At 48.1% G+C, this 20,988-nt stretch overlaps 1 non-coding gene across 1 annotated transcript; it reads left to right on the forward strand.

Annotated features, from left to right (window-relative positions):
- Nucleotides 1-4,929: 4,929 nt before the first annotated feature.
- trnak-uuu lies at nt 4,930-5,002 on the forward strand. The gene has a single exon. It is a non-coding gene; the product is annotated as a tRNA-Lys (tRNA).
- The last annotated feature ends 15,986 nt before the right edge of the window (nt 5,003-20,988 follow it).

Genomic DNA, 20,988 nt, shown 5'->3' on the forward strand with positions numbered 1-20,988 from the left:
CAATCTCCGCCTTAAAACTACCCTTTGCAGTCTGTGGCAAAGAATTCCACAGATTCACCGCACTCTGACTAAAGAAATTCCTCCTCATCTCATTCCTAAAGCTACATCCTTTTACTCTGAGTGTTTCTGAATTGTTTAGTTTAGTTTAGAGATACAGCGCGGAAACAGACCCTTCGGCCCACCTAGTCTGCACCGACCCAGCAATCCCCCCCCCCCCCCCCCGTTCACTAACATTATCCTACACGCATTAGGGACAATTTACAATCTTTATCAAAGCCGATTAACCTACAAACCTGCACGTCTTTGGAGTGTGGGTGAAAACCGAAGCACCCAGAGAAAACCCACACGGTCACGGGGTGAACGTACAAACTCCGTACAGACAGCACTCGTGGTCAGGATGGAACCCGGGTCTCTGGCGCGGTGTGGCAACAACTCTACCGCTGCGCCACCGTGACGCCCATTGTCGTGTGTACTGGCAATGGAACAATCAAATTCTTATTCGCTGCAGACTCATTAATGGAACAAGAGGCAGATAAATATACACAAATCAACACAATAAATTAATTATTATTAATAGTCAGTATGGTTGAGAGCACACTGAGTGGTAGCGTGCACACTGACTGAACTCTTGATGTGAGATCACAACATTGGCAGCGGTAAACAGCTGTCTTCTTTGCAGTAAATTGGGATGGGGAGGACTGATAGATCAGGAATTCCACTGGAAATCAACAGGATTTGAAATGTTCCGGATATGTTGCTCAATGCCTTTTCACATCGAACAGCCGATCAATCTTCCCAATCAGTCCTTCAGCAATTAACACCATGTTGTGCCGTTCAAAGCTAGTATAGACAATAGACAATAGGTACAGGAGTAGGCCATTCGGCCCTTCGAGCCAGCACCGTCATTCACTGTGATCGTGGCTGATCATCCACAATCAGTACCCCGTTCCTGCCTTCTCCCCATATCCCTTGACTCCGCTTTCTTTAAGAGCTCTATCTAATACTCTCTTGAAAGCATCCAGAGAACCGGCCTCCACTGCACCCTGAGGCAGAGAATTCCACAGACTCACCACTCTCTGGGTGAAAATGTTTTTCCTCATCTCTGTTCTAAATGGCTTACCCCTTATTCTTAAACTGTGGCCCCCTGGTTCTGGACTCCACCAACATCGGGAACATGTTTCCTGCCTCTAGCGTATCCAATCCCTTAAAAATCTTATATGTTTCAATAAGATTCCCTCTCATCCATCTAAACTCCAGAGTGTACAAGCCCAGTCGCTCCATTCTATCAATATATGACAGTCCCTTCATCTTGGGGCATTGACGTTCATTCATTTCTGTCATCCGTACCAAGATACAGTGAAAAAACATTGTTAGCTTGCTATCCACTCAAACCATGAGAACATTCAAGCCATGCATAAAGACAACAGGTAGTGCAAAGAGAAAATCACTAGAGGGCGGAATATAGTGTTACAGCATTATATGGTTACAGATAAAGTGCAGATTTAAAAAAAAGTTTAAGGTCCACATTGAGGTAGGTTGGAAGATTGAGACGACACCCTATTTATGGAAGGACCGTTCAGAAGCCTGATAACAGAGGGGAAGAAGCTGTTCCTGAGTCTGGTGGTGCGCGTTTTCAAGCTTCTGTACCTTTTGCCGGACGGGAGCAGGGAGAAGAAGGAATGACCGGGGTGGGACAGGGACAAGTCTTTGATTATGTTGGCTGCTTTCCCAAGGCAGCGTGAAGCATAGATGGAGTCGATGGTGGGGAGTGTGGTCTGTGTGATGGACTGGGCTACATCTACAATGGTGGGGAGTGTGGTCTGTGTGATGGACTGGGATACATCTACAATGGTGGGGAGTGTGGTCTGTGTGATGGACTGGGCTACATCTACAATGGTGGGGAGTGTGGTCTGTGTGATGGACTGGGCTACATCTACAATGGTGGGGAGTGTGGTCTGTGTGATGGACTGGGCTACATCTACAATGGTGGGGAGTGTGGTCTGTGTGATGGACTGGGCTACATCTACAATGGTGGGGAGTGTGGTCTGTGTGATGGACTGGGCTACATCCACAACTGTGTGATTTCTTGCGGTCTTGGACAGAGCTGTTCCCAAACCCAAGCGGTGATGTAACCCGACAGTGTGCTCTCTACAGAGCCGCTGTAGAAGTTTGTAAGAGGCGCTCGAGACACGGGGAATTTCCTCAGTCACCTCAGGAAGTAGAGGCGTTGGTGTGGCTTCTTGGCCGTCGCTTCAATGTGGTTGGTTCACAACAGACCGCTGGTGACATTAACACCAAGGAACTTGAAGCTCTCAACCATTTCCACTTCAGCACCATTGAAGTCTGAAGAAGGGTCTCAACCCGAAACGTCACCTATTTCCTTCGCTCCATAGATGCTGCCTGCCCCGCTGAGTTTCTCCAGCATTTTTGTCTACCTTCAGCACCATTGATGCTGACTGGGGCTTGTACTCCACCATGCTTCCTGAAGTCGCTGGCAGGAATGGGAAGAGAGGGAGAAATGGGAGCTATGGACTGATGGGGTTTAGGTGGAGATGGGCAACAAGAGAGTGAAAGGGGCCGATGACATCAGGTTGGGGTTACGACACTTGACCTGAAGCAAGACCTCCAACCCTCAAACAGGGCAGGTTCGGAGCCAAACGCAGGCGCGGGACTAGGGGAGAGGGGACATGTTGATCGGTGTGGGCAAGTTGGGCCAAAGAATAGAGTGCATGTGGAGAGGATGTTTCCACTAGTGGGAGAGTCTAGGACCAGATGCCACTGCCTCTGAATAAATGGACGTACCTATAGAAAGGAGAGGAGGAGGAACTTCTTTAGTCAGAGAGTGGTGAATCTGTGGAAATGAAGGCTGTGAAGGCCAACAATGGATATTTTTAAGGTGGTGGTAGATAGATTCTTAATTAGTACGGGTGTCAGAGGTTATGGGGAGAAGGCAGGAGAATAGATCAGCCATGGTTGAATGGCAGTGTAGACTTGATGGGCTAATTCTGCTCCTATAACATATGGGCTACAACACAATGGTTGAACACAAACTCAAAACCGACGCTAGGGTTGGGTGAGCGGGCGTATGGAAGGGCAGTGGGATATATCCCCGCTTCTTTCACTCCTTTGTTAGTTCTGATGTTTTCCTTTTTTCCTTTTTCGTGTTTTTCTTGTAGTTTTTTCTTTTCTTTTTCTTTTCTTCTTTCTCTCCCTTTTTTCCTTTTTCTTTTTTTCCGATCTAGTTATTAGTTCATAAAATGTTAAAAACTGAAGCAGTACGAAAATTGTATAACTGTTATGTCGATTACTTTCTTTTTGTACAATTGCTTCTAATAAAAAATAAATAATAAACAATAAATAGATAAATAAATGACATGAACTTATGAAGGGCCTGCTTCCACACACTTATGATTATGATTATCATGGGAAAAGATTCAATAGGGTCATACACATAGGAAACAGGCCCTTCGGCCCACCAGGTCCATACTAGGTGGTGAGTAGATGGAACGAATTGGTAGAGGAGGTAGTTGAAACAGGTTCTATAATGACATTTAAAAGACATGGGACAGGTAAACGGACAGGAGCAGCCAAACGTGGGCAGGTGTGGTTAAGAGTGTTGAAATGTCCCGAAATCCAGGAGCAATTGGAGTATTGCGTTCAGATTTGGTCGCCCTGCTATGGGAAAGCTATAGGATGTTGTTATGCTGGAAAGAGTGCAGAGGTGATTTACAAGGATGTTGCCAGGACTCGAGGGCCCGCAGGAAATAAATTGAGTGCGTGCATTTTACCTTGAGTAGGGGAATCAAGAAGCAAAGGACATAGTTTAGTTTAGTTTAGAGATACAGCAAGGAAACAGGCCCTTCGGCCCACTGAGGCCATGCCAACCAGCGAACCATGCACATTAGCATTATCCTACACACATTAGGGAGAATTAAAGGACGTTCTTTTAGGAAGGAGATGAGGAGAAAATTCTTTAGTCAGAGGGTGGTGAACCTGTGGAATTCTTTGCCACAGAAGGCTGTGGAGGCCAAGTCAATGGATATTTTTCTGAGGCAGAGTTAGGTAGATTTTTGATTAGTTCATGTGTCAGAGATTATGGGGAGAAGGCAGGAGAATGGGGTTAGGAGGGAGAGATAGATCAGCCATGATTGAATGGCGGAGTAGACTTGATGGGCCGAGTGGCCTAATTCTACTCCTATCAATCATGACCTCATGAACTTATGACAATTTACATTTATCTCGGACTAATTAACCTACAAACCTGTACGTCTTTGGAGTGTGGGAGGAAACCGGAGCACCCGGAGAAAACCCACGCAGGCCACGGGGAGAACGTACAAACTCCGTACGGACAGCACCCGTAGTCAGGATCGAACTCGGGTCCCTGGCGCTGTGAGGCAGCAACTCTGCCGCTGCACCACCTGAGGTTTGAAGTGAGAGGGGAAAGACGTCAAAGGAATCCGAGGGGCAACTTTGTCACTCAGAGGGTGGCGGGTATATAGGGCCCTCTAGTCCTGGCGACATCCTGGTGAGTCTTCTCTGCGCTCCTTCCAGTTTCATGACTTGAAGGCCGATGAAGAAATCGCAGAGCAATAAAGCCATTAAGGCTGATAAGTGGTGTTAGTGATGGGACAGGCACAGGGCTGGATGTGAGGCAGGCTTTGTACCTCTGTCACAGCAAAGCCTCTTAATCAGGAGCCAGATTAAGAGGGAATTGCTTTATGGTCACAAGTGCTATCTTGTTCAGACATGGACTTCAGCTTCAGCCCTCGCCACCCGTCCACATCAAAACGCTGTGCCAAGCAATAACAAGCTTGTTAGTGATCTCCGCCTGATAGCCTTGCCTTCCCCCTCCCTTGTGTGTCGGACGGAGTTATAAATATCTGTGTCAGAGGGTTGATGGGGTTCGGGTTGCAAAGGTGAAGGCACAGGACCCGGATAGCTCAGTCGGTAGAGCATCAGACTTTTAACCCGATGGTCCAGGGTTCAAGTCCATGTTCGGGCCTTGTACTTAAGGGCGGCACAGTGGCAGAGTTGCTGCCTCTCACAGTGACAGAGATCCTGACTACGGGTGCTGTCTGTACGGAGTTTGTACGTTCTCCTCGTGACCCGGGTGGATTCTCTCTGGGAACTCCGGTTTCCTCCCACGCGCAGGCATGTAGGCTAATTGGCTTATTAAATTGTAAATTGTCCCTGGCATGTGTAGATTAATACTAATGTATGGGGATCGCTGGTCGGTGTGGGCTCGGTAGGGCATGTTTCAGCACTGTTTCTCTAAATTAAACTAAAATAAACACAAGGAACTGCACATGCTGGTCCACAAAAGCAATGCAAAAGAAGTTCGGCATGTCCCCAACTCTCACCAACAAATGCGCTATAGAAAGCATCTTATCGGGATGCATCACAGCACAGTTTGGGAACAGCTCCGTCCAAGACAGCACAAAATTGCAGAGAATTGTGGACGCAGCCCAGACCATCACACAGACCAGCCTCCCTTCCATTGACTCCATCTACACCTCACGCTGCCTCGGCAAGGCCAGCAGCATCATCAAGGACCAGTCACACCCCTGGTCACTCCCTCTTCATCCCCTCTCCCATCAGGCAAGAGGTACAGAAGTGAAAAAGCACACCTCCAGATGCAGGGACAGTTTGTTCCCGGCTGTTATCAGGCAACTGAACCATCCTACCAACAACTAGTCCTGAACTACCATCTACCTCATTGGTGACCCTCAGACTATCTTTAGTGGTCTAGTTACAGGTCTTTATCTTGCAGTAAACATTATTCCCTTTATCCTGTATCTGTACTCTGTGGACGACTCGATTGTAATCATGTATAGTCTTTCTGCTGACTGGTCAGCATGCAACAAAAAGCTTTTCACTGTACCTCGGTACACGTGACAATAAACAAAACAAAACTAAAAAAATCTTGTGTGAACGGGTGATCGATGGCCCACTGAGTTACTCCAGCATTCTGTGAAATGCCACCTATCCATGTTCTCCACAGATGCTGCCTGACCCGCTGAGTTACTCCAGCACTCTGTGAAACGCCACCTATCGTGTTCTCCACAGATGCTGCCTGACCCGCTGAGTTACTCCAGCACTCTGTGAAACGCCACCTATCCGTGTTCTCCAGAGATGCTGCCTGACCCGCTGAGTTAGTTTTAGTTTTGGAGATACAATATGGAAACAGGCCTTTCGTTCCACCGACCAGCAATCACCTGGTATACTAGCACTATTCTACACTCCAAGGACAATTTACAGAAGCCAAATAACCTACAGGCCTATGTTTAGTTTAGATATACAGCACGGAAACAGGCCCTTCGGCCCACCAGATCCAGAACAACCAGCACACTAACACTATCCTACACACATTATGGACAATTTACAATTTTACCTAAACTAATTAACTTCCAAAACTGCACGTCTTTGGAATGTGGGAGGAAACCTTAGCACCCGGAGGAAACCCACGCGGTCATGGGGAGAGCGTGCAAACTCCGTACAGACAGCACTCGTAGTCAGGATCGAACCCTGGTCTCCAGCACTGGAAGGCAACAATTCTACTGCTACGCCACCGTGCCGGCCACAGTGTAAGCCCTGCGGTTCACAGACTCGCCAGCCGCCTGCCACTGTTGCGGGCTGGAAGAGTCTGTGTACCACGTGTACATGGAGTGCGTGAGGCTGCAGCCCCTGTTCCAATACCTAAAGGGGCTGCTCCTTGCCTTCTGGCTGCATTTCACACCCACCATCCTCATCTTTGGACACCCTGTGCGTAGGGGAGAGGGTAGGGCTGAAGATGTCCTGGTTGGGTTGCTCCTGGGCCTGGCCAAGCTGGCCATCCGCGAGTCACGGCGCCAGGCGGACGAGGGCTCTGCCCGAGCCGGCTGCCTGCCCCTTTTCCGGGGTTACGTCCGTGCCCGGGAGGCGTTAGAGAGGGACTACGCCCTGTCCACGGGCACCCTGGGGGATTTCCGGGACCACTGGGCACCACGGGGGGTTGGATGCATCCTTGACAAGGATTGTAACATAGTTGTATAGCAGTTAATTTAGGATATTTGTTTGTATTGTATTATGGTGGTGGGTTCTGTTTGTTTTATTGTATTGTATATAATGTTTTAATATTTGAATAAATATTTACGATTTTTTAAAAATAGTGTAAGCCCTGGTGTTACTCCAGCACTATGTTCTTTTTTTTTGTAAACCAACATCTTCAGTTTCTTGTCCTTGGAAACTTAAGGATGTACAGGAAAACCTGAACCTTCAAGGCTAAGTCGATCACTGTGGCGCTGTGGTGTGATACGGTGTAAATACACACACACACCATTATGATCAGTTCTGGTTGCATTCTGCAGGTGTGGAGTCCATGTGCAAACAAGGCTCGGTCTTGTTAATCCCACACATTCCAAACTCCTCGTCGCCCGACAACTCCACCCTACTGAAAGGGTCAGCAGCTTCAAGTTCCTCGGTGGGCACATCACTGAGGACCTCTCTTGGACGCTGCACACGGAGAAAGCCCGCCAGCGGCTCTTTTTCCTGAGAAGACTGAGGAAGTTTGGCATGAACGCCAGCAACCTCACAAACATCTACAGTTGCACCATCGAGAGCCTGCTGACGGGCTGCATCACAGTCTGGTACGGGAACTGTTCTGCCCACAGCCGCAAATCACTACAGAGAGTGGTGAAGGCGGCACAGCACATCACTGGCCACTGTCTCCCGGCCATTCAGGACATTTTCCACAGGCGGTGCCTGCGGAAGGCACACAGTATCATCAAGGACCACCGCCACCCAGCACGCAGACTGTTCTCCTTGTTCCCGTCAGGCAGACGATACAGGAGCATGACTGCACGCACCACCAGACTTAAGAACAGTTTTTATCATCATGCCATCAGGCTTCTGAACTCATAAACACATCATATATGTTGATTATTTTATTTATTATTGTCTTTTACCTACCAATGTCACTTTTATCATCTTTTTTTACCTTAATTTTATCCTTATAATATCATTGCTGAGGTGACCCGTTGTCTTGTCAAACACATTTCATTGTACCGTTGACCCTGTGTTAACCTACATATGACAAATAAAACTGAACTCAACCGAACTGTGTCGCTGTTCCCCCTCAGACCATGCCTTCATCTACCCAGACCCCCAACCTCACCAACCCCTCCTCTGCCCATCCCTCTCTCTCTCTCTTACCTCGTTAAAACCCACCTACCTGACCATAGCCCACCCTGACTTGGGCGGAAACCCCGGGGTGGTGGGGGGGGTGGGGGGGGGTGGGGGGGATGACTCCCCCTATGTTTTGAGAAGTGGGGGACAATCCCCCCCATGTTTTCTTGTGTATCAAAACGTAACAGGCCTATTCTCCGGCCCCTTTACCCCCCTAAGTGCTCCCACCCAGCACGGAAGGAAGCCAGCGCTACACTCTTCCCAATTGATCCAGTGCCAACTGTAATTACCGTAGCATGCGTACGTGCGTACGCACTAGTACATCAGGGGTCTCCAAACTATGGCCCGCGGGCCACATCCGGCCCACCACTAGATTTTATCCGGCCCGCAGCAAGCTCAGCGCAGGACGGAGCGTGTGGCCGTTAGGCGTCGAGTCGGTTCGGGTCGGGTAGCGCGGCGGCTGCTCTCGGTGTTGTTACCGTGTGGGTCCCTCGAATTGTCGGAGCCGGGCCTCCTGCAGGGCCGCCATGAAGAAGGGTGCAATGTTGGGTGTGGGGGGGGGGGTTGTTTGTCAGCGGCCAAAATGGGTCGGTGGCGGGAGGGCGGTGTTCGGCGGCGGCAGCGGTCAAAATGGGTCGGCAGGACGTTATAACGTGTGATCATTCCTCTTTGCCCTCTCTCTCTCCCCTCTCTCTTTGAGTCTCCACTCCCCCCATGTTTTAAAAGCAATTTCCGCAAAGTCTGACAACATTCCTATAGTCCTCCATTTTAAACGTTATTCCCTATACACTGTGCACTGTGGGCGGCTCGATTGTAATCATATGTAGTCTTTCTGCTGACTGGGTAGCACACAATAAAAAAGCTTTTCACTGTACCTCGGTATACGTGGCAATAAACTAAACTGAACAAAATTGAAGAAGGGCCCTCCACCCAAAACGTCACCACATTCACCAGAGATGCTGCCTGACCCGCTGAGTTACTCCAGCACTCTGTGAAACATCACTTATCCATGTTCACCAGAGATGCTGCCTGACCCGCTGAGTTACTCCAGTACTTTGTGTCTTTTTTCGTAAACCAGCATCTGCAGTTCCTCGTCTGTCTTATTTGAGGCATAACCTGATAGCAGTATAAAAAAATGATAATAGGCATAGATCGGATAGACACACAAAACCTTTTTCTTAGAGTGGAAATGTTAAAGATGAGAGGGCGCAGCTTTAAGGTGAGAGGGGTAAAGTTTAAAGGAGATGTGCGGGGCAAGATTTATACACAGTGGGTGGTGGGTGCCTGGAACACGCTGTTAGGGGTGGTGGTGGAGGCAGATATGATAGTGGTGTTTAAGAGGCTTTTAGATAGTCAGGTGGATAAGAGCTGGGCTTGGCATCGTGTTAGCAGGGACATTGTGGGCCGAAGGGCCTGTTCCTGTACTGTTCTGTGCTCATAAATCCTGTCCCTCAGATTATTCTGCAACAACTTCCCAAAAAACTGATGTGAATTCATTTGGACTAGTACCTGGATAGGAATGTTTGGAGGGGCATGGGTCAGATATGGGCAAATGGGACTAGTGTAGATGGGGCACGTTAGTTGGCATGGATGAGGTGCGCCTGCTTCCATGTGGTATGACTCTATGAACCTACAATCATAGAATCATAGAGTCATACAGTGTGGAAACAGGCCCTTTGGCTCAACCTGTCCACAACAACAAACTATGGTATCTACACTCGCCCCACCTTTGGCCCAACTTGGCCACTTCCCTGAGCTGATACAACCTAGTCGTGAGTCTGACAACTAGACTCCATCAGGCGAGGGGTACAGAAGTGTGAAAATACTCATACTCACGCTTACTTTATTAGCCACGTATGTTTTGCAACATACGAGGAATTTGATTTGTCATACAGTCATATCAATAAAAAGCAACAGAACACACAAAATACATTTTAACATAAACATCCACCACAGTGACTCCTCCACATTCCTCACTGTAATGGAAGGCGAAAAAAAACGTTCAATCTCTTCCCTTCTTTCTTCTCCCGCGGTTGGGAGCCTCGAGCCTTCCGTTTTTGGGACGATCTTGGCTCCCGTAGCCGGCCTTCCGTGTCGGGACGATCAAGCTCCTGCATCGGGGGGTATCTCAGCTGCCCCGCACCGGGCGATCTGACCCCGGGTCGGGGCTGGTCGAACCTTCTGCTTCGTTGGAGCTCCCGACATCTACGGTCTGAGCCCGAGACTGCGAGCTCCTCGATGGTGAAATCCGCAGGCCACGGTTGGAGTGTCGATCCTAGGCAAGGGATCGCAGGCTCCGATGGTAAGTTCACGGCCCCGTGGTGGGGCTCAAAGTCAGACCCGAGCAAGGCCTCCAGCTCCACGATGTTAGGCCGCAGAGCGACCGGAGATACGATCCGGAAAACAATCGCATCTCCGGCAAGGTAAGAGATTGAAAACAAGTTTCCCCCGACCCCCTCCCCCACCCCCCACATAAAACAAATCAGAGAACATTAACAAAAACTTTTAAAACACACTAAAAATAACAAAAAAAGACAGACAGACAGACAGTTGGCGAGGTTGCCATCGTCAGCCCCTCCAGATTCAGGGACAGTTTCTTCCCAGCTGTTATCAGGCAACTGAACCGTCCTCTCACCAACTAGAGTGAGCGAATGTACGGGGATCACTGGTCAGCGCGGATTGTTTCTATGCTGTATCTCTCAACTAATCTAAACTAAACTAAACACAAGAAACTACAAATGCTGGTTTACAAACTAAACAGTATAAAAGCAATGACCAAGAAAAAACACCACGCCCTTAACACCACTTGGGCACCATTTGCGCATAATTTACGCGACATAATTTACGTGTCGCGACACGCGCGTCGTGCCACGCATGTGATGCGTGCATGGTGTGCATTACGCAAGCATGGTGCGCATTACGCGCGCATGTGCGTGGTGACGTAGGCAGTGATGCACGGTCGCGCGCGGCGCCCAGGATTTTGGGATGTACCAAATCTTTATGCGCCATCTGCGTGACGCGCAAATGACGCCCAAGTGGGACAGGCCCTTAACTTCCTTAGAAGACTTTGGCCAACAAGGTTGGTCAGAGAATGTTCTGCCACAGAAGGTAGTTGAGGCCAGTTCATTGGATATATTTAAGAGGGAGTTAGATGTGGCCCTTGTGGCTAAAGGGATCAGGAGGTATGGAGAGAAGGCAGGTACAGGATACTGAGTTGGATGATCAGCCATGATCATATTGAATGGCGGTGCAGGCTCGAAGGGCCGAATGGCCTACTCCTGCACCTAATTTCTATGTTTCTATGTTTCTATTGGCTGTAACCTTCCCTCCATTGATGAACTGTACACTGCAAGGGCCAGGAAGCGAGCGGGCAAGATCATCTCTGACCCCTCTCACCCTGGCCACAAACTCTTTGAATCACTTCCTTCTGGAAGGCGACTCCGGACTGTCAAAGCTGCCACAGCCAGACATAAAAACAGTTTTTATCCACGAATAGTTGCTCTACTCAACAGCCAAATATCTGTAACCTCCCTTTGTTCTGGTATTTGGTTGGATCACATGCGTGATCAATGGTGTTTTATCATTAATGTTTTATTATTATTAATGTTTAGTGTTTACTGAGTCATTCGTAACTGTCACTGTATGTCATGTTGTCACTTGTGGGCGGAGCACCAAGGCAAATTCCTTGTATGTGAATACTTGGCCAATAAACTTTCTTACTACTGAACTTACTTACAAGAGAACGGCCCTGACCTCCCGTCTACCTCATTAGAGTCCCTATCTTGAACTAAATGCTATTCCCTTTATCCTGTATCTGCACACTGTGGACGGCTCGATTGTAATCATGTACAGTCTTTCTGCATCCAAACTTGTCCCACCTGCCTGCGTTTGGCCCATGTCCCTCTAAACCTTTCCTAACCACTTGACTTCTGTTCCGAAGTAATATCGGGACTGCAGATTACACAATGCGGTAAGTGTTGGATGGTTTCCCAGCTCTGAGCAGATCTGCTCAGCTCCAACACAATGACTCCGACAGGCAATCAATCATCCCCACCGGTGGTGAGAACTGGGCTGGGCCCATTGATTGACGGCCGGTAAAGGAAATCATAACTTATCTAGAGATTCGAGGCACGAGAAACAAAACCTAGCATGTTGAGCGCTGATTTCAAATAATGAATAGGTGTTAGTCATCTCCACAGCGCGCCAAGTTCCCCTGGAATAACAAAAAGGAGTTCAAGACCAGATAATTTCACTCTTGTGTTTGGATAACCTGCAAAACAAAGCTTTTCATTGTACCTTAGTACATGTAACAATAGTAAAACAAAATTTAAATCGGCGTCATGCTGGTGCAGGGGTAGAGTCGCTGCCTAACAGTGCCAGAGACCCGGGTTCGATCCTGACTACGGGTGAGGCTTTACGGAGTTTGTACGTTCTCCCCGTGACCGCATGGGTTTTCTCCGGCTGCTCCGGTTTCCTCCCACACTCCAAAGACGTGCAGGTTTGTAGGTGAATTGGCTTCTGTAAATTGTCCTTAGTGTGTAGGATAGTTTAGTTTAGTTTAGTGTAGAGATACGGTGCGGAAAAAGGCTCTTCGTCCCACCGTGTCTGCGCCGGCCAGCGATCCCCGCACACTAACACTGTCCTACACACTAGGGACAATTTACAATTTACCAAAGCCAATTAAGCTACAAATCTGTAGGTCTTTGGAGTGTGGGAGTGAAACCGGAGCTCCCTGAGAAATTGTATGTGGGTCACGGGGAGAACATACAAGCTCCATACAGACAAAACCCATGGTCAGGATCGAATGCAGATCTCTGACGCTGTAAGGAAGTAACTCTATATCTGCACCACCATGAACCACACTGGACTTTAGACCTTGCTTTAGACTTTCGAGATGTAGCGTGGAAATTGGCCCTTCGGTCCACGTTGACCAGCGATCGCCCGTACAATAACGCTAACTTGCACACTAGGGGCAATGTACAATTTGGGCCAAAATCAATTAACCTACAAACCTGTATGTCTTTGGAGTGTGGGAGGAAACCGGAGCACCCGGAGACAACCCACACTTGACCCTTGACATAACGTGTACCGAGGTACGGTGAAAAGCTTTTGCTGTGCGCTGACCAGTCAGTGGAAAGACAAAACATGATTACAACCGAGCCATCCACTGTGTACGGATACATGGTAAAGGGAATAACGTGAATAATATTTAGTGCAAGATAAAGTCCAGGAAAGACCGATTAAAGATATGACGAGGGTCTCCAATGAGGTAGATAGTAGCTCACGACTGCTCTAGGATGGTTCAGTTGCCTGATAACAGCTGGGAAGAAACTGTCCCTGAATCTGGAGGTGTGCGTTTTCACACTTCGGTACCTTTTGCCCGATGGGTGAGGGGAGAAGAGGGAGTGGCCATGGTGCGACTGGTCCTTGAATATACTACTGGCCTTGCCCAGGCAGCGTGAGGTGTAAATGGAGTCAATGGAAGGGAGGTTGCTTTGTGTGATGGTCTGGGCTGCGTTCATACTCACTTCCACACACAGTTCCCTGACTGACAAGATTGGGCAGCTTACAGCCCAGCGGTAAGAATATTCATTTCTCTAACTTCAAGTAACCCCGGCATTCAAGGGTTTCAGCGATCACCCCGTACACTAGCGCTATCCCACACACTAGGATCATGTGGAGGGAAACCGGAGTCCCCAGAGAAAACCCACGCAGGTCATGGTGAGAACATACAAGCTCTGGCACCGTGAGTCAGCAGTGCTACCACGGCCACCACTTAGGGACGGGTTTGGAGGGATATGGGCCAAACACAGGCAGGTGGGACTAGTGTAGGCGCAGATTGGCAGCCACGCTTCCGTCAGTCTGCCCCAGGGCAGCTGTGGCTACAGAAGTAGCTTACCACCACCGAGTGTGACTGAGGAGTGAATGAATAATGCGATATAAAGCGCCTTGAGTATTAGAAAGGCGCTATATAAATCCCATGCATTATTATTATTATTATTAGTGTAAATGGGGCATCTTGGTCGGCGTGGGCTAGTTGGGCTGAAGGGCCTGTTTCCGTGCTGCATGCCGCTATCATACTGGAACAGGCCCTTTGGTCCACAAGGTGCATTCTCAAAATGATGCCAAGTTAAACTAACCTCCTCTGCCTGCACATGATCCACATCCCTCCATTCCCTGCATATCCATCATGTGTCTGTCTAAAAGCCTCTTAAACACCACTATCGTATCTGCCTCCACCACCACCCCTGGCAGCGAGTTCCAGGCCCACCTGTATAAAAAAAATCTTGCCCCGCACATCTCCTTTAATCTTTGCCACTCTCACCTTAAATCTATGCCCTCTAGTCTTTGACTTTTCTAACTGAGAAAGAGGTTGTGTTTGTCTACTCTATCTATGCCTCTCAAAATTAATTGGCCCTTTGTAAATTGCCTACTGGCGTAGAGGGATGAGAAAGTGGGAAAACACAGGATTAGTGTGAATGGGAGATCGCAGGCCGGTGAGGACTCGGTGGGCCGAAGGGACTGTTTCCACGCTGTATCTCTAAACATGTCACGCAGAAGCTGCAAGATCTCTGCAGGTCAGGGAGGGTCTGTGGATGGAATGATCAGACCACGTTTCGGGTTGGGACCCTTCTTCAGACCGACTGCCCCCCGGTGTGCAGGGAGTGGATGAGAAAGCGGGATAACATAGAACTAGTGTGAACGGGGGATCGATGGTCGGCATGGACTCAGTGGGCCGAAGGGCCTGATTCTATGCTGTGTCTAAACTGAACGTGGAACTCGTGTGAACGAGTGATCGATGGTCAGCACGGACTAAACCGGGCCGAAGGGCCTGTTTCCAACCTGTGTCTTTCATTCAATTAATCAGGCTCCTTCCAGTTTCTCTGCGTCCCTTGTTGGTTTACAGTCTCCCCCCTCCACATCCCGCCTGTCCAAGCACATCCTTCCTGTCGTGTGGAGACCAGAACAATACACAGCTTGCAAGATGGTGTTATAAATATCCCTAACATAAGCTCTCTGCTCGAGTATTCTCATCAATGCAAGTACCCCATAAATCTTTTTGGCATCTTGTTGATTTATTTTGCTATCGCTAAGGATCTGTAGAAATCCACTTCATAGCCATTCTGTCACTGCTCCAGCTTGTAATTGTACTTCTCCCCACCTGCAATGGATAATATACAGTATGTCTAATTTAAGTGTGTGTTGTCTGAGTCCCTGTGCCTGTGAAGACACCATGCTGGAGTAACTCAGTGGGCCAGGCAGCATCTGTGGAGAACATGGATAGGTGACGTTTCACAGAGTGCTGGAGTATCTCAGCGGGTCAGGCAGCATCTCTGGCGAACATGGATAGGTGGCGTTTTACAGAGTGCTGGAGTAACTCAGTGGGCCAGGCAGCATCTGTGGAGAACATGGATAGGTGACGTTTCACAGAGTGCTGGAGTATCTCAGCGGGTCAGGCAGCATCTCTGGCTACACCCATCACCCTTTGTGTGGAAAAAGTTACCCCTCAGATTCCTATTAAATCTTTTCCCTGTTCACCTTAAACCTGTGTCCTCTGGTCCTCGCTTCCCCTCCTCTGGGCAAGAGACTCTGTGCGTCTACCCGATCTATTCCTCTCATGATTTTATACACCTCTATAAAATCACCCCTCATCCTCCTGCGCTCCAAGGAACAGTATCCCAGCCCACTCAACCTCGCCCTATAGCTCAGACTTACAGGTGACCTGCAGGGAGTTGAAACCATTGACAGATTTGGATTATTTGGAGGTTGAGGGGAGACCTGAATGTATAGAATCATAATCATAATCATAATTACTTTATTAGCCAAACATGTTTTGCAACATACGAGGCGTTTGATTTACCATATAGTCATACCAATAAAAAGCAACAAAACACACAAAATACATTTTAACATAAACATCCACCACAGTGACTCCTCCACATTCCTCACTGTGATGAAAGGCGAAAAAACTGTTCAATCGCTTCTCTTCTTTGTTCTCCCGTGGTCGGGAGCCTCGAGCCCTCCGTTGACGGGACGATCTTGACTCCATTAGCCGGCGGTCGGGCCCTCCGCATCGGGGCGATCAAGCTCCAGCATCGGGTGGGGGGGAATCTCAGCTCCCCCGCGCCGGGCGATCGGACCCAGGGTCGGGGCTGGTCGAAGCCTTCTGCGACTGGAGCTTCCCGACATCAGCCTCAAATCAAGATCCCAGGCAAGGGATCGCAGGCTCTGATGGTAAGTCCACGTCCCCGCTGTGGGGCTCAAAGTCAGTCTCGAGCAAGGCCTCCAGCTCCACGATGTTAGGCCGCAGAGCGGCCGGAGATACGATCCGGAAAACAATCGCATCTCCAGCAAGATAAGAGATTGAGAAAGATTATGAGACGTAGATAGGGAGAACGTCCTCGGGTTTTAAGATCTTTTCCGTTAAACTGTTCAAGTTGTGTCATTGTTTCACTAAAGAACATGAAGTATTAAGGTGTTGGCTGGTCGGAGCGGACCCGGTGGGCTGAAGAGCCTGTTTCCGCGCTGTATCACTGAACACAACTAAATGTGAACCCTTGGGGTCAACATGGACACATTGCAGTGGGATTAGTTCGTGGAGGCCGTGTGGCAGCAAAAGTCGTAATTACTCGAGAGGTCCACAGCCAAGGATGGTCTTGACGTTAGCCGGAGCTGAGAGACTTACAGCGCCAGAGACCTGGGTTCAATCCTCCCCTCGGGTGCTGTCTGTTCGGAGTTTGCACGTTCTCCCTGTGACCGCGTGGGTTTTCTCCGGGCGCTCCGGTTTCCTCCCACACTCCAGGCTGGCTTCTGTAAATTGTTAATTGTCCCGAGTGTGTGCAAGGTGGCGCTAGTGTACGGGGTGATCATTGGTCAGCGCAGACTCAGTGGGCCGAAGGGCCTGTTTCCACACTGTATCTCTAAAGTAAAGTAAAAGCTTCTTCCCTAAATGCTAATAAAAAGATTTAAAAAGAAAAAAAAAGATAAAAATAAATAATAAATAAAACTAAAAATTTTTTAAAAAAGAAAGAAAAAAAAGCTTCTTCCCAGTTCTTCCCAGCAACCAGCAGGCTCTTGAACACTGCACAACACTAACCTCAGCAACTTTGATCTTCTACGCAGTATGTACTTTGGCTTTGCACTATTATGGTTAACTGGTATTAAGTTTATTAATTTATTGCATTTATGTTTATGTATTATCTGCCTCATTATGTTTATGGGCCTGTTAAAATGCAGCAAGCAACATTTAGACCGAAGGATGCTTAAATCTTGAGCAAAAAACACTTGTGCCTCAGCGGATCAGGCAGCAGCCTCTGGAGGGAAGGAATGTGCGACGTTTCGGGTCAAGACCCTGCTTCACACTGAGAGTCGGGGGAGAGGGAAAGGAGAGATATATACTCGGTAAATAGAACAAATGAATGAAAGATATACAAAAAGCAACGATGCATCGAGAGTTGGCATTGCAGAACCCTCGTCAGAGAGAGGAGGAGAACCTCTTCAAAGTGGGCATGGCTTGCTGTACATTCCTCAACATATATACCCCTGGGGGTGTAAGCTGCCCAAGCAGAACATGAGGTGCTGTTCCTAAAGTGTGTGTGCAGGCTCTCACCCTGACAGTAGACGAGTCCCAGGACAGAAAGGTCAGATTGGGAATGAGAAAGGGGATTTTAAAATGGTCAACAATCGAGAGTTCCAACAGGCCTTGGCGGACCAAACGCAAATGGTCAATGGCTGCCTCGCCAACAGTCTGTCTGTCCCTTCCTTCTCTGTTGTTTCTTTAGTATGTGTTAAATGTATGTTTTTAGTGTTCTTTAGCTTGTTTTATGTGAGGGGTGCGGGGGGGGGGGGGGGTGAAACTTTTGAAACTTTGGGTGGGTGAAACTTTTTGTTTTAATCTCTTACCTCGACGGAGATGCGATTATTTTCGGCATCGTATCTCCGTCCGCACTGCGGCCTAACATCGAGGAGCTGGAGGCCTCCGCTAGGAACCGTCTTCGGGAGCTCCCACCGTGGGTGCCTGCGGACTTTAACATCGTGGCGCTAGCCGTCTCTGGTTAGAGGCCGACTTCGGGAGCTCCAAGCCGCAGGACTTTCGACCGCCCGACGCGGGGGCTTCGATCGCCCCATCGCGGGGGCTTCGATCGCCCCGCCGATCGCCGGCTGCCGGAGCTTCGACCTCCCCGACTGCAGATGGTTCGACTGCCTCGACCGCGGGAGGAAAATGAGGGAAGAAGATTAGACTTTATTGTCTTCCATTACTGTGAGGAATGTGGGGAATCCACTGTGGTGGATGTTTATGTTAACGTATGTAGTTATAATAATAAATCTATTTAATGGCGCCTTTCAAGACACTCAAGGCCACCTTACATCATTTAACATCAGTAATAAACAAAAAATAAGCAACAAAGCATAGCACAACCAGTTTAAGTTGATATAAAATAAGATGCATTTGTTGCAGTTGAAATGAGTAAGCTAGTTTAAAAAGATGGGTTTTAAGAGCGGTTTTGAATTCTGTCATGGAGTCCACTGTGCGGATGTGAGGGGGTAGTGAAGTCTAAAGTTTAGGTGCAGTGTGGGCGAAGGCCCTGGCACTCACTGTGCTGAGGTTGATGGGTGGTAGTACCAGTAGACCTGCTAATGAAGGCCACAGGGGATGGATCAAAGGACCCAGTAGCTGAAACAACAGGGGCAGCTGTGGTAGTGCAAGGGATGAATGTTGAGATTTGCAAAAGAACAAATAACTATTTGGCAGTATATACAGTGGAACTGTACGCTATTTTTATGGCAGTTCGGTGGATAGAACAGGTGCAACCATGCAAAGTATTAATATGTAGCGACTCATTGTCTGCAATCCAGAGTATTGGGTCTGGTGCATCCCATAGGCGGCCTGACCTAGTGTATGAAATTCTACTACTATTAAGCCAAGTAACAAGGAAGGGCAGTGACGTGACGTTGTTGTGGGTCCCAGCACACATTGGTGTGCTAGGAAATGAAAAAGTGGACAAATTAGCAAAAGAGGCCGTAATAAAAGAGAACATAGAGGTAAACCTACAATTATCCAAATCTGAAAGAAGACGCATTGTGTGGAAGAAAATAAATCAGGAATGGCAACAATACTGGGAACAGGAGACAGAGGGGAGACACCTCTATTCGCTACAAAACAGAGTGGGCATTACAGCAAGAAGAGGGGGGAACAGGAGAGAGCAGGTAGTATTAGCAAGATTGAGGATAGGACACACTCACCTGAACAGCACATTAAAAATGTTGGGAAAACACCCTACTGGGATGTGTGAGGAATGCCATCAGCCGGAAACAGTTCAGCATGCTCTAGTTGCATGTAGAACAATAATAATAATAATAATAATAATAACTTTATTTATAAAGCACTTTAAACAACTACAGTTGCCACAAAGTGCTGTACATGAGAAATCATGAACAAAAAGCTATTACAAACAATTAAAAACCATTAAAACCGTAAAACGAAGGACTATAAAAAACACACTAAAAATTAAAAGACATTAAAAGCACTAAAAACAGGAGCAATGCCTCAGCCAGTGTCGAAAGCCAAAGAATAAAAATATGTTTTTAGGGAGGATTTGAAGATGGACAGTGAGGGGGCCTGTCTGATGTGCAACGGCAAGGTGTTCCAGAGTGCCGGAGCAGCAACAGAAAAGGCTCTATCCCCTCTGAGCTTCCGCTTAGACCTTGGTACCTCAAGGAGCAGCTGATCAGCTGACCTGGGGCACCGGGCAGGAGCATATAGGTGGAGCAGCTCAGAGAGGTAAGGCGGGGCGAGCCCATTCAACGATTTAAAAACAAATAAAAGAATTTTGAAATGAACTCGAAAGTGCACTGGGAGCCAGTGTAGGGAGGGCAAAATTGGCGTAATGTGCTCCCTCTTTCGAGTTCCAGTCAAAAGGCGAGCGGCAGCATTTTGAACAAGCTAGAGACGAGCCAATGAAGCTCGTGCGACTCCAGAGTAGAGTGCGTTACAGTAATCCAGCCTAGATGTAATAAAGGCATGGATTACTGTTTCAAAATGCTCCCGCTCGAGAATGGGCTTCACCTTTGCCAGCTTCCTTAGGTGAAAGAAGCTGGACTTAACCACCGCGCCTATTTGTTTGTCTAGTTTAAAATCACCGTCCATCCTAAAACCCAGGTTCAAGACGGTTGGCTTTACAGACAATGCCAGTGGACCAAAGTCAACAAAGGGAGGTTCACGGCAGCCATTGGGGCCAAACAAAATCACCTCTGTCTTCTCTTCATTAAGTCCCAGAAAGTTTAAGGCCATCCAGGAGATATGAAACAGAAAGAAGAGTTTTGATCAGTGAAATGAAGAAAATTGGAATGACAGATATATCAGAAAAGAACATTCTAGAGTATGGAGGGGAAGGAAAAGGAGTAAAGGTGTTGTTTAATTTCTTGAGGGCCTCTGGCCTTATAAAAAGGATATAATGTAAAGACATGAGGACTGTGGAGTGAAGCCAGAAGGTGGCAGCAATGCAACATTGTGGATGCCGGCTGCCGTAAAACTCCAAAGAAGAAGAAGAAGAAGAAGAAGTAGAAGAAGGCCACAGGGAGCAGGAGGGGGTATAAGTCTGAAGGAGGTTGTGAGATAAACTGGGGAAAGGTTATGAAGCGCTTTAGATGTTGATAATACAAGTTTAAAGTGAATCCTTTGTGACACAGGGAGCCAGTGTAATTGAATCAGCAGGGGTGTGACATGAACAGTGGACTTTGAGCGTGTGATAATCCGTGCTGCAGAGTTCTGGGTGAGTTGAAGTCGATGGATACGTTTGTTGGGGATGCCTGCCACGATCGCAT

This window comes from Amblyraja radiata, chromosome 3 (assembly GCF_010909765.2).
Source record: "Amblyraja radiata isolate CabotCenter1 chromosome 3, sAmbRad1.1.pri, whole genome shotgun sequence".
Taxonomy (NCBI): Eukaryota; Metazoa; Chordata; class Chondrichthyes; order Rajiformes; family Rajidae; genus Amblyraja; species Amblyraja radiata.